The sequence below is a fragment of the Gracilinanus agilis genome, chromosome 3 (genome assembly GCF_016433145.1).
Source record: "Gracilinanus agilis isolate LMUSP501 chromosome 3, AgileGrace, whole genome shotgun sequence".
NCBI lineage: Eukaryota > Metazoa > Chordata > Mammalia > Didelphimorphia > Didelphidae > Gracilinanus > Gracilinanus agilis.
In genome coordinates this window covers 212,052,056-212,067,113 of record NC_058132.1, presented here as the reverse complement: position 1 = coordinate 212,067,113, position 15,058 = coordinate 212,052,056, and positions in this window count along the sequence as shown.

Sequence of the window (15,058 nt, the reverse complement as noted above, 5' to 3'; positions counted from 1 at the left end):
CTCTTGTTCTAAATTAGGCTCAAATTCAAATCAAAGTTCACAATAATACCATAGGACTCCCTGAGGAGGATAATCACAAATACAGGGATCACTCAGGGATACATGGCTGAGTTATGAGGTATATGAATTAATTGTCAAAAGAAAATAAAAAAAAACATCAAAAAATCCAAATAAAAGAGAAAAAATAATTTGTGGATAAAATATAAAATATCAAAATCTTATGTCTAAAACATCTAAGTTAAGGAAAAACAAACCTATAAGAGGTCCTTAAATCAGAGCCCAATTAAAGTGATTTATGTAATTATGCACTTAGCCAATCAATAGCCAGGACTACAGAAAGTTTGCAACACTGTGAAAGATAGAAAAGGAACTAGATTATGGAAGCCAGGATGGCAGCTTGTGAGGTGCTTGGATAGAATGTGGTTAAGGGTAGTTAGGCCTCTGACATATGTCGCATCCTGGAACCCCAAACAAGTTCACATACTCTTTTCTTGGCTCAAAATTTCATCAATCCCACTGGGATTGGTTGGTCTCTTTGACCTTGTGCTCAATAGTGTTGTGAGATTATTATTATTATTTAGTTGTTATGTAGGAGATTTAGCAGGAAGGGCTGGAGAATTCCACATGGAATGGAGAAGCAGGAAGTGGCTTGCACTCTCTGAGAAGGACTCCATGGTGGGAGTTACAAGCAGTAACTGATTCCCTGGGAGACCTCAGAGCTTGTGGAGTTGCACCCTAATTCCCCGGGATCCTGGAGTGTGGTGAAGGTTGGAAGCAGAGGACATCTATCCTGCACAACAGCACTGAGTAGGGAGTGATCTGCGATCTGGACAGCTTGCAGGCTCCTCTCCATACTGGGCTGTGTAATAAAGGGAATAAAGCAAGTGGAGTGGGGTTTCTGGGTCCCTAAGTCAGTAAGTGGAAAAGAGGATACAATGGTGGAGGTAGTAAATTGAGGTGGTAGGAGATGTAAGGGAATGACTGAGTTTAGGGAAATATAAGATGATGAAGTATAATGAGTGGCAAGAGGAGATGATGAGGTAGTTGGGCAGGCAACTGCAACAGGGAGACACAGACTGGGTATACAGCCTTGAGGCAGGGGACACTGAAAGGAATCAGGCTGAACCCTTTTAGGTAAGAAGGGCACTTCTACAGACAAAAGGTTAGGGCCAGATAGAAATGGTTTGAGACTAACTGGAGGGCTTTCTAGTCAGTTCCTCAAGTTCACAAAGACAGAGTCTCAAGGCTCTTCCCTGTATGTGAAATAGAAGGGCTTCTCAGAGGAAGTATAGAGATCACCACTTCCTCCCAGATGGACACTTCCAACTTCCCTCAGGACCCAAAGAGAAACTATTCCTTTCTCTCCTTATCCCTCTTTTATCATTCAACCAATTATTTAGTAAAAGGTTTGATTAAATGACAACAGGGTTTATTAAGTTTCAGGGTTTATTATAAAGGACAGAGGGATACAAGGTTTCTCTAACAACCTCCTAGGGAGAAGCTCCAGGTGGGGGAGGGACACAGGAATGGGGCAAACTGAGCAAGAGCCTGCTCCCACTCAGTCCCGGGAGGTTTTGTTGCCTTTAAAGTTAGGGAAGTTATACACAATGAATCAGGAGGTAATTTGTATCAAGGGTAAGCCCTACTTGACTATGGGGAAAAACTAAGTCTTCAAAGTTTGATTGCTACCACCAAAATCCACCCTTCTCCCAAACCCCACAGGAAATTAGGAAAGGAAATGGGGATTGAAATAGGGAAGGTCAGGGAGAGCCAGAGGAATTAGATAAGCTACAAAATCTCAATAGAAAAGGCACAGAATCAAGGCCAGGTTTCAGCCCAAAGACCAAGCTCAGTTGGCCCTTCCTCTCTGTCCCTGCCTCCAGGATCAACTGCCCTTAGTCAGGGTTCTACACCTTCTTAACTGCCAGAAATTCTGCATTTAGCTGTTTGCAGGGTTGATAGCACCTCTGCATTACAGCTGCTTTTGACCATCAGTTCTGGAGGAGTTGGTTCCTGGCATCCTGAAAACATCTCTGTACTCTACTATGAGGATTCCCACTCCAGTACTGTTATTCTCTGGGACCTGCCTGGCTTAGGTCTTAGTTTAGTGTAGTCAAGTCTTTCCCCTGACCCTGTGGTTTGCCCTTAGCTTGTAAGTGTAGAATCCCAATTCCCATCCTTTATCTTGTAGTCCCTGATTAAAAACTCTTATAAACCTTTGCCTTTGGCCTGCTGGTTTCATAGGCCCTTGTCTAGGTGGGCTGAGTGACTGTCTTTTCCAGTAACTATAACCTCCTAGTAGTTAAACTTGGTCTCCCTACCTTGTTGGGTCCTGTTCATCTGTCATTCCTGTCTCTCTCACTCCAGTGTGAACCCACAAATAGTAATAGTTAATGTCCCTGATAACACTCCATTACAGTTTGTCACTCCCAGATGGCTGGGTAACAGAGAGTCAGGCAGGAAGTTTTCTCCTGGGTAGCCAGAGTTGGACTGGAAGTCAGGGGACTACAAACATTCTGTGGGGGGTGGGGGTTCAGACATTGGTTCTGAGCTGAAAGTTCTCAGCCATTGGTGAATCACTCAGAACTGCTCACCCCCCACCCCAGGTCATTCATAAAATCTCTGGGTAAAACCAAGTTACTCACAGGGCCAGAGTGACCCCAGAGAAAGGGTTTTCACCATTTTTTTGTGTTTTGCTCTGTTGTTTGTGCCTAATTGTAATTGTAATTGTTATTGGTTATTGTTGTTAATTGTTGTTATTAAACAGTAATTGTGGCTAATAATATCACTGATATTGTATACAGCTAGTTGGTTTGGGCAATGCTGGGAACAACGATGCTGGAGGATTGGATTAATTATATCATCTTGGGGTTGTGGCAAGGAGTGTTAGCTATTCCATACCTGTGGTTCAAAATCATACCCAGGTATTGTAGGGGTGTATTAGGTTTGGAATTTGCCCAACCTATTCTTACTATTAATGTCCTGAATGTATTATTATCACACACCCCAATCATTGTCCTTACTGGCTATATTGTGTATAAATTGAGGTGGATGTTCTTTCATGTCCCTTATTGTTGTAAGATCATAGTGACCTGGTGTTGTAGGGATTCAGAGACTAAGCAGATGTTACAGTTGTTGCAAATCAAAATGAATAATTTAGAGTTATATATGCAGAATAGTGGTGTTTCTGGTCAACCTCCTAGTCCTCCTAATACTGCCAATGTGGTTTTACTTTCACATATGGGAAATTCTGGCAAAAGTGTTACATCAAAGGCTGAGTTGGAACAACAGGCACTGAACAAGGGTGATAAACCCATTAATCTTTTCCCCCTTCGCTACCTTCCGATTGTAGGTGATGATGGCATTTTCCATGTTAGACAGCACACTAGGTTTAGGACAGAGGATGTAGAAAATTTAAAAAGGAAAATCCCCAATTTCCACAATGATTCTGGGAAGTTTGTTAAGATCTTTAAGGCATTTATCAAAGCTCATGACCCTGACTTAGAGGATTGCTGGTATGTATTGGGGGAGATCTTGTCAAATTATGATAGGGCCAAGTTTGTTGAGGAGACCAGGAACACAGAGGGGATGACACCATGGCCAGTAGCCTGGGAGGAACTGGACCCTCAATTCAGTTCCAATATACAGAATGTTAAAGCAGGCGAGAAAGTCATTAATAAAAATCATGGGAAAAAACTCTCATTGTCCAAATTCGTGGTCTAAATTTGAAAGAATCAGGCAGACTGTACAAGAGACCCCAGAAACATTCCTAGATAGAATTAATGAGGCAGCTGAGATGTATCTGGGTATGAATGTCTCAGAGGATACCACTGTGGACCACGAAAAAGAATATTTGTAAGGAATGCTGTTCCCCAGGTTAAGAAGATCTTTACAGATAATTACCCGAATTGGAAATTTCTGAGCCTGGATGAGTTAAAACAGAAATCCACTTATGTGTTTATGCAGAAGAAAGATAGGGGAAATGATGAGAAAGACACTCTAATTGAAAGCTTTAGGAAACAGTTAAGGGAGGCAAATTCTAGAGACAACGAGAAAGAGATAAATGAAATTAAGGCAATGGCAGCATTAAGGGCAGCAGAGAAGAAGAATGCCAATAATTGTAGACCTAGTGGCAATACATACACAAGGAAACAGAGACAACAATCCTGCTGGGTTTGTGGGCGAATTGGACATTTACCCCGAGAGTGTAGATTTAGAAGAAGATCATATGGGCAGAGGTACAACAATAACAATGGATTTAATCTGCTTAACAATAATTATGGATATAGGGGAAATAACTGGAATAATGGTTTTAATCATGGAAATGGCCAGCAAAATATGTTCCAATGCCAGAATGCATGCTGCCAAGGTTCTCAAGCTCCTGATTTGGCAACAATTGCAGGATTACATGAAAGCAGGTGTAAGGCTGAAATACAGTCATATTGTACAGGGGAATGTTAATAATGGTAACATGAATAGAGGGACAGCTTCATTATGAAGGTGTGCCCGAAATTTAGAAGTGATTAATCAAGGTAATGGGGCTAAAGTGAGTGTTGATGAAATTGTATGTGTTAAAGATAATGATACTGTAGTTGTGAATAATGGAAATGGTGCACTTGGTATTACTATTGATTTGATTGGTGATAATAAGAATTTAATCAATAATGGTGATGAGTTGATCAGTGTTAATTTAAATGAAATCAATGATACTTTTATCAATGTGAATGATAATTTGTTGATAATTAATGATAATTTGAATGGTGTAAATGTTAAATTATCTGAATTAGCTACTGGTAATGGTATAAATAGTACTTTAACCAATGTTAATGGCAATTTATCCAATGGTAGTACTAATTTAACTAGTGTTGGTAATAATTTGATTAAAATTGATGATGGTTTATATGGTGTTGATAATAATTTGATTACTGTTGTAAATAATGGTGAGAAAAAGAGAAATAGTGTTGTAAATGGTTTAGAAGTTCTAGTAATTGTGAAATTAAGAATAATAATAGAAATTGTGATTTGATTAAGGATAATTTGATTGTAAATAAGAACAATGATACCAGAATAGAGGTGAAAAGGACCAAAGATGTAAAATCCTGGGAAAATTCTGTAATTCAAGACAATGTTAATTTGGATGGATAGGAAATAGCTGAGCTATGTTCTGATGTTACTGTTTTAGCTCCTGTGTTGGAAACTTTCCAACCTCCCAATAGTACTGAACCATACCTGTCTGTAACTATTGGAGATCAGATTTACAACCTTCTTGTAGATACCGGAGCCAGTAAATCAGTTTTGCAAAGCTTTTCTGAGGGTTGTGCAGCTGTTGGTACAATGGATGTCGTTGGTGCTACAGGTGTAACTCAGAAAGTAGCTGAATTGCAAACAAAAATAGTAACCCTAGGACCCCTTTCAGTAGAACATGTATTTTTGTGTGTTCCAGAATGTACAATGAATCTTTTGGGAAGGGATCTGTTGTGTAAATTATGGGATACTATCCAATGTACTGAATCTGGTGATATTTCTTTGCATCTCCCAGAGGAATCTTTTAAGGCCTTTCCATTGCTTTTCTTAGATTCCAGCAGTACAGAGGATGACTTAGGTACTATCTATCCAATACCTGAGGATATACCTAAGGACTTGTGGTCAAGATCATCCACAGATGTTGGGTTGCTAAAATCAGCTACTCCAGTCAGGGTGAGGACAAAGGAAGGACCAGTTCCTTGTGTGCCTCAATATCCCTTGACTAAGGAGGCAATTGATGGTATACGCCAGATTACTGAGTCCCTAATCCAACAAGGGATAATAATACCATGCTTTTCTGAGTATAATACACTGATTTTGCCTATAAAGAAGCCAAAACCAGATGAAAATGGCCGACCTCTTTACCGATTTATTCAAGATCTAAGAGTGGTAAATGATTATGTCATCAAAACACATCCAGTTGTTCCAAGTTCAGCTGCTATAATTTCTTCTGTTCCAAGTCAGGCTAGATATTTCATAGTGGTAGATTTATGTTCTGCGTTTTTCTCAATACCAATTCACAAGGATTCTCAAAAGATCTTTGCTTTCACTTGGGAGAAGATTCAGTGGACCTGGACACGTCTCCCACAGGGGTATAACGAAACACCTAGCCAATTCTCTCAAATTTTAAATCGAGATCTAAAAAATATTAAATTCAAAGAGAGTAAATTGGTGCATTTTGTGGATGATATTCTTTTGGCATCCCCAAATGCAAAGGTGTGTCTTAGGGATAGCAAGATTCTTTTGATTGCATTATATAAACAAGGACATAAAATCTCCAGGGCAAAATTATATTGGGTTTTACCCCTGGTGCAATATCTTGAATTGTGTTGTCAGAGGGTTCCAGAAGTATTATACAAAAGAGAATAGCTGACATACAGAAATTGAGTGCACCTAAAAATAAAAAAAAAAACAACTTAGAGCTATTCTTGGAACTACTGGTTTCTGTAGACAATGGATTCCTGGATATAGTGAGATCACTAAGTATTTGAAAGATCTTACCAGGAATTCAAAACCAGAACCTCTGAAACTAAAGCCTGAACATCACTTAGCCTTAGATAAGCTGAAAGAAGCAATTCTATCTGTACCTGCATTAGGAATCCCAGACTATGAGAAACCTTTTCAGCTGTTTGGCAACGAAACAAAGGGTATAGCTTCTGGTGGTGTTGACACAGACTTTAGGACAAAGTTATTGTCCAATTTGCTATTACAGCTGTCAATTAGATCCAATAGCTGCAGGGACAGTACCTTGTCTAAGATGGGTAGCAGCAGCAGCTGTGTTAGTGCAGAAGTCAGCTGATCTAGTTTTGGGATGTTCTTTAACAGTCTATTGTTCACATCAGACAGAGCACTGATGAGAAAGTTCCATACTCAAGCATATTCAGATCAACAAATATCTAAGTATGAAATTATTCTCTTATATAGTGAGAACATCAAGTTGAAGAGTTGTAGCATACTTAATCCAGCTACTCTTCTTCCTGATTTACCAAAGAATGGTGAGCCATTGCATGAATGTGTTGAGGTAGTAGATCTTGTGGATATGCCTAGGATAGATTTAAAAGACACTCCACTGGAAAATGCAGACTTGGTGTTATTCACAGATGGATTATCATATTTATGTAATGGAATCAGATGTACTGCTGCTGCAGTTGTCACAGAATTTGAGACACTGTGGTATGGCTCATTACCTAGTAATCATAGTGCTCAGGGTGCAGTATTAGTGGCATTGAAGCAAGGCTGTCTTCTAACTGAAGGTAAAAGTGTAAATATTTACACAGATTCTTGGTATGCATTTTCTGTTTGTCATGCAACAGGAATGATCTAGACGAGGTTTTATTACTGCATCGGGAAAACCAATAGCTCATGCAGGAATAACAACTGAGTTGTTGGAAGCAATTCAAAAGCCAAAACAGCTGGCATTAATTTGTTGTTGGAGTCATACTTGTGGTAGAGATTCAGTCTCTAAAGGAAATCACAGAGCTGATATCACTGTGAAGTATGTAGCCCAGAATGTTCCAATTTATGTAATGATTTTAACATCTATTGATTCTGATGATCTAGAGAAAGCTTATGTAGACTCAGACATCCAGAAATGGAAGGATAAATTTGGAGCTAGGAAAGAACATGGGATATGGATTACTGATACAGGAAGACCATTGTTACCAAAAGATTTGTATACCTATTTGTGTCAAGCCATCCACACAAAAGGTCATTTTGGTACACAAGCTGTTGTGGATTCCATCAAGAGACCATGGGTTGCTCCTGGAATAAGTACTGTTGCAAATAAGATCTGTAATAGTTGTTCAGTCTGCCAAAAGTTCAATAAAAGTGCATTCAGAAAGAAAGATTTAGGTGGCAGGCCTTTAGAATATTGTCCATTTGAGAGTTTACAGATTGATTATATCTGTATGCCTAAAGCTGGAAGATACAAGTATTGTCTTGTGATAGTTGATAGACTAACTAAATGGCCTGAAGCTTTTCCATCAAATACCAACACAGCTAGTCTTGTGGTGAAAGTGTTACTCAAGGAAATTGTGCCTAGATTTGGTGTACCTTTAACCATAGATTTGGATAAGGGATCTCATTTCACTCAGGATATCCTTAGAAGAATCTCTGAGAATCTAGGAATAATACCTAAATATCATGTTCCTTATCACCCGCAGAGTTCAGGTCAAGTGAATGAATAGGGAACTCAAGACTATGGTTGGGAAACTCTGCTGAAACTCATCTTAAATGGACAGATATTCTTCCCATAGCTTTGTATTACCTATGTATGAGGCCAAGAGCAGATCTGCATATATCATCATATGAGATGCTCTTTGGACATGCTCCACTACAAGCAAAAACTTGTAAAGCTCTTTATGAATCACTTTTAGGAGGTGATTGCCAAATTGCTTCATATTTAAGTGCTTTGCAGCAGAGGTTAAGAGAATTACAGGATATGGGAATACTGGTTCATTCTGGTCCATTGGATTATTCTCTTCATAATTTTCAACCAGGTGATATGGTCTATGTGAAAAATTTTGCCAAAACATCGGCAACAGAACAAAATTGGGTAGTTCCTTATACAATTGTATTAGTTTCACCATCTTCTGTAAAAGTTTTAGGTAGAGATTTGTGGTATCATTGTTCGTAAATCAAATTAGCACATGGAATAGATAATGGAAATATAGAGATGATTAATAATGAAGAAGAAGAAGAAGAAGAAGAAGAAGAAGAAGAAGAAGAAGAAGAAGAAGAAGAAGAAGAAGAAGAAGAAGAAGAAGAAGAAGAAGAAGAAGAAGAAGAAGAAGAAGAAGAAGAGACTGTGTAATTTGAGATCTTCAGTCAATGAAAGTCCACAGTCAGAAAGTTCAGTAAGGAGAGAACCATTCCAGTGGAAGAGGACATTTGGATGGAAGAGGACATGGATGAAGAGGATTGTTGTGAGGAAGATTAGATTAGTTAGTAATTAAGAATTAAGGTGTACCTAGCAGGAAGGAGCTGGAGGTGGGAATTCCAAGATGGAATGAACGAGCAGGAAGAAGTGACTTATGCTCTGAGAGGGGTTAGCACAAACTGTGGTTAGCCCTGGGAGATCTCAGAGTAAAGGACACCCTGCATCCTGATTTCCCTGGGATCCTGTGTGGTGGTGGCATCTAGCAAAGAGGTCAAGATCTACCGTACAGTACCAAGGGAAGAGGAGAAGTTTGGGATCTGGTGGACAGTGTCTCAAGCACACTCTCTCAACTTGGTACCTGAGACCACCTTGGCTCTTGGCATCCAGAGATTATCAGTGGATTACAGTGAGAACCCCAAAGCCACATTAGCCCTTAGCTGTGCTGCTCAAGCCTGGCAGTCATGCAGAGACTCCATTACTGCTCCTTGGGCCCTGCCTGTTAGATCACATAGATTAGTGTAGAAATAAGTCCTCCCCTTTGCCCTGTGGTTTTATCCTTTAGGTTCTAAGTATAGAAATCCCTTTCCCACCTCTATTTTAGTTAAATATAATTAAACTTGTTAAAACCTGTTACCTTGCCTGTTGGATTCAAAGCCTCTGGCCCAGGGTGACAGTTGATCAACAGTCCCTTTGTCAGTTAGGAGCAGCTTGGCTGTTCTGGTCTCCCTGTCCAGGTCTAGTCTCTCCTAAACCCCAGTGTGTAAACCCACAATCATTTGGACTTATTATAACATCCCTGGTGTCTCCATTATTTATTATCATTTTGTACAGGATTCAAGATTTAGGATTTATGGACTTTGTATTAAGACTGATGAACTTACGAATTGAACTGATAAAACTTCATTTTCAAGGATTTTCTTAAAGAAGAGGATTAATCATGGTCAATTTGGATTAATGGTTTGGAAGTATTTTGGGTAATGTAAACAGTATCACTACATACTCATATGCATCCAACATTGCACATAAAACTATCAAGAACTTCGATGGAGAAGAGGAGAAGAGGAGAAAAGGAGAGAAGGGAAGGATTCCTTGAGGAATGGAACATCATAAGGAGAAAGGAGATCTACAGGAGATCTGTTGTTTTGGTAGGTATCATACATCCATCAGTAACATGTTGCAACACAATATAGTGAAGAAACAACATAACAAATCAGATACATATGACACAAACATGTTAGGATACATTGTGTTCCTTATGGAATGAAACAATGTATAAATACTAACAAAATTAGCATTAACTGTAGGATAAGTAAGTACTAACAAAGGATAGTTAGTTACAAAGATTAGCTAGTTATTTAGGTAGATATAGCTAGACTAATATACTAATACCTTAGGGATAGTTTTTTAGAATAGTTTAGGAATATAGTATTAGACTAGATTAGAGGATATGGTAAGGTACTAATGTACATTAAAGTGCAAATACAACAAACATAACAAAAATGCATTACATGAAGAACATATAGCATACTACAGATCACATATCACAAAATAATGTAATTAGTTGTGTAATTAGTATGTGTATATTGTAAATTGTATTATAGTGTAATTATTGTATATATGTAAAGAGTGTACATATGTATATTTTATGTGCATATATTATGTGTACATATATGTATTATATGTATATAATACATGTATATGGTATGTATATATTGTATGTTTGCATCATATATATATGTGTATAACTAAATTCTGTGAATACTTTGATATAATTGAGTTGCAAACATTTAAATGTAATTTACATAAGGGAGTTTAATGTTTTGTTTTAATTTTGATGTAAAGACTTATGCAATATTGTGTTAAAATGTATTTTTCAAATTGTTTGCATTTATTGGTTGGTAGGATATTACTGTATTAGAAGAGGAGTTGTGTTTGATGTTTGTTTTGACTTTTGTGTTGATATTTCATATTTGCTGTTGATTTTGTTGGAAATTTTGCATTGTTACTTGTTGCTTTGTACTTTGAGCTATGTAACTGTTCAATGTTTTTATCCCTTTACATTTCCTTGTTAAAATCCCCGGTGTAGGGTAGAGTAGGATAGTGTTAAATAGAATAGAGTTAATGTAGGTTGCTTGTTATTTTGAGTTAGAATTTTAGTTTAGTTTGTAGTGCACAAATACCAAAATTTTGTTAATTTTGGCTTTGTGCAAAGGGGGGGAACTGTTGTGAGGAAGATTATTATTTAGCTGTTATGTAGGAAACTTAGCAGGAAGGGCTGGAGAATTCCACATGGAATGGGAAAGCAGGAAGTGGCTTGCACTCTCTGAGAAGGACTCCATGGTGGGAGTTACAAGCAGTAACTGATTCCCTGGGAGACCTCAGAGCTTGTGGAGTTGCACCCTGATTCCCCAGGATCCTGGAGTGTGGTGAAGGTTGGAACAGAGGACATCTATACTGCGCAACAGCACTGAGTAGAAAGTGATCTGCAATCTGGTGGACAGCTTGGAGGCTCCTCTCCCTACTGGGCTGCTTTGGACCATCAGTTCTGGAGGAGTTGGTTCTTGGCATCCTGAAAACATCTCTGGACTCTACTGTGAGGATTCCCACTCCAGTACTGTTATTCTCTGGGACCTGCCTGGCTTAGGTCTTAGTTTAGTGTAGTCAAGTCTTTCCCCTGACCCTGTGGTTTGCCCTTAGCTTGTAAGTGTAGAATCCCAATTCCCATCCTTTATCTTGTAGTCCCTGATTAAAAACTCTTATAAACCTTTGTCTTTTGCCTGCTGGTTCCATAGGCCCTTGCCTAGGTGGGCTGAGTGACTGTTGGGGCCTAACTGCATTTCCAGTAACTATAACCTCCTAGTAGTTAAACTTGGTCTCCCTACCTTCTTGGGTCCTATTTATCTATCATTCCTGTCTCTCTCACCCCTGTGTGAACCCACAAATAGTAATAGTTAAAATCCCTGATAACCCTCCATTACAATAGTCACTATGCAGGTTAGCTTTGTGCTTCTTTGGAACCGAGCAATGGCTCTTTTTGTTTATCCTTCTTCTAGAATCAGAAAAAATCATTAAGCAAAGTCTCATAAATTTTTAAACAATCAATTGAATTATTTCTATAGTCTAAAGCTTTTTGGGTATGCATTGACATTAGGGTTTATGGACATTTTTAAAATTACCCTACTGCAAAATTAAAAAATAATTTTTATACTGGCAATATGTGCTTCAAGTCTAAAAAAGGAGAGCAAAAATAAAACTCAAATATTGAATTGCACATGCAAGAAGTGTTATGGTGGTATGGTGCTTCTTCCCAGATGTTTCCTATTACAGAATAAAAACAATAATAAAAATGTATTAAAAATAAACTATATAGCTTACAATCAGTGACACACTGTGTCAGCCAAGGAGAGATACAATACAAAGTTTTCTTACCCAAAAATGAGATCCATTTCCTTTTGTACTTGGCCATGAACCACTCTGTGAGTACAAATGATTTTCAGAAAGTAAGAGTTTTTATAAAATCTAATACAGTAGATAATGCACATTCAAAGAAATACCAAATACCCCAAATTTATAATAGCCCAGTTAATGACAATAGCAAACACACCCACTATCATATATAGGACTCACATGAGTCTCTATATAACCAGTTGCTGTATGACATTTTAAAAACCTATGAACTGATGGATATTTGTTACAAGTTCTACAGATGCAGCAAATGTTTCAACCTTGGCAAAGATTTTTTTTTTAAACCCTTAACAAGGCAGAAGTGTGCTAATGGTTAGGCAATGGGAGTCAAGTTACTTGCCCAGGGTCACAGAGCTGGGAAGTGTCTGAGGCCAGATTTGAACCTAGAATCTTCTGTCTCTAGGCCTGGCTCTCAATCCACCAAGCCACCCAGCTGCCCCAGCAAAGATATTTTTAAACAAAGTTTATTACTGCCATTATTTCAAAATTTGGCAGAAGCGCCTTGAAAAAAACACAAACCTCTGTACCGCTAATGAAAACATTTTGGGGTCTATAGCATCATCAAGAAATCTAGATTGTTCTGGTGGAAGCAGATTAAACTGAAGAGTTAAAAACATGCTTGCAGAAGCTACTTTTGGCTTCATGCTTTATATAAAAAACTTTTTGGCAGGAACTTCTATTTTGTTCTCTACCTTTAATTGAACATTCTTTATTATATGTACATATATATACATACATACATAATATATATAATTCCAGAAACTACTAGATATCTAGAAATCATTTCTGAAAACCCCTTAAAATTACAATTTAAATTCTTAAGTCATTAAATTCTCCAAAAGTTCTATGCAATTGTAACCAGTTTTAATAGAGTCTATCTATCATCATCTTTGTGACAATTAACAAAGGAAAAATGAAAGATAAGACTGTATAGGCAACATGTGACCTTGATGGATTTGGTGGCAAAGCTAGCATACTATAAGGACGTATGGGCTTTTACAATGATATGTTCTTCAATACAGTCATAGGGGAAAGATGCAAATAAAAATCATGTAACAGAATATATCTAATAGCCAAAAACATAATAGCTTAAAATGATTGAGTATAACAGAAATATATTAATTAGATTAATATATGAACTTAATAAAATTAAAACTTAAAACAATCAGCAAATAAGATAAGCATGAGAAGGACATAGGCATTGAAGTCAAAAGTCCTTTTCTCCAATTCCAATAGACTTCTTCACTATTTAGAAGGGAAGCAAAATTCAAAAGTTTAACATCAATAAACTTCCCGATCTCATTAAAGGTTCCTTCCTTCCCCTGTATTTTCATCCATTTGCATTTTTTGGTCACCTCTCTGGGTGTCCCAATATATGCACTGGGCAGAATCTCCATTCTGTACTTTGAGAGTATTTAAAATTTTCAAAACTTTGTCTAAATATTTCAGTTTGGTCTGTAATTTAAGTAGCATGGCTTGCTGCATATTCTTGAGGAGAAGGAAACAAAATAGGAAATATGTAATTTATATACAAACTGCTAGTAAAAAATCAAGAACAGCCAATATGCATTGCTAGTTCTATAAACTCCAGAATTTCAAGCATGTTTTGCAACATTTCAAGCATTTTTCTGCAAAAATGAAGGCTGAATGGATTTTATTTAACAAAAGGGGTAAAAGCATATTTGCATATGATGGACTGACTTTGGTGTTTTGGGTCAGGAGGGAAAAGGAAAAAGCAGACTTATTCCCCAAAACTCTGACTTCAAATCTATTGATTTGGTCTCTGTCCTTCTTGTGGAAAAAAACAAAACACCCTTCAGTAGACATTGTCTTAAGTAGGAGTCTAAAGTCAGCTTAAGAATTTGGCTTAGAAACTAGAAGGAGTAGTGGGGGTGAATAGCACAGTTTTTTTGTTTGTTTGTTTTTTCCATGCTGTGTTCCCCATCTGAAAATGGATAGGACAGGCTGGAAAACCCACTTGGGGTGTGGAAAGGGATTGGGGTGAAAGGATTTTTATACGTCACCTTCTGCACAGAGACTCAACTCAGAGATAGTAGCAGGAAGGGCCAGCAGAGGAACTCATAGATTTCTCAGCACACTTCAGCAGTAGGGAGACCTGGGCAGAAGCAGCAGTGGCCTCAATGGCACAAAAAAGCAGGTGGGCTGATGTGAAAGCAGGAGCCTGCAGGCTGGGCAGGGTGGCCAGCGAAAAATGGCAGGAGTGTAGGCTTGAAAAAATGTATCTCTTCTCTATTTTTTCTCAAGGCTTAAAAAGTATTTTTTAAGAATTCTGTCCCTAAGGGGCCAGCTGGGTGGCTCTGTGGATTGAGAGCTTGGTCTAGGGATAGAAGGTCCTAGGTTCAAATCTAGCCTCAGACGCTTTCTAGCTATGTGACCCTGGCCAAGTTACTTAACCCCCATTGCCTAGCTCTTACCACTCTTCTGCCTTATTCACTCCAAGACAGAAGGTAAGAGTTTAAAAAAAAAAGAATTCTGGCCCTTCGTGGTTGCCACAATGTGAGTTTCAATATTAATATCCAATATTCTAAGTATTATATTTAATAAAATTTATTAATAATAACTAATATAAAAAAGCTAGAGCAAAAGTCACCATCCTCAGCCCCACACATGGGAAAAAAGACGAAGAAGTGCTTATTGCAAACTATATACAAAACAAGAAAAATGTAAACA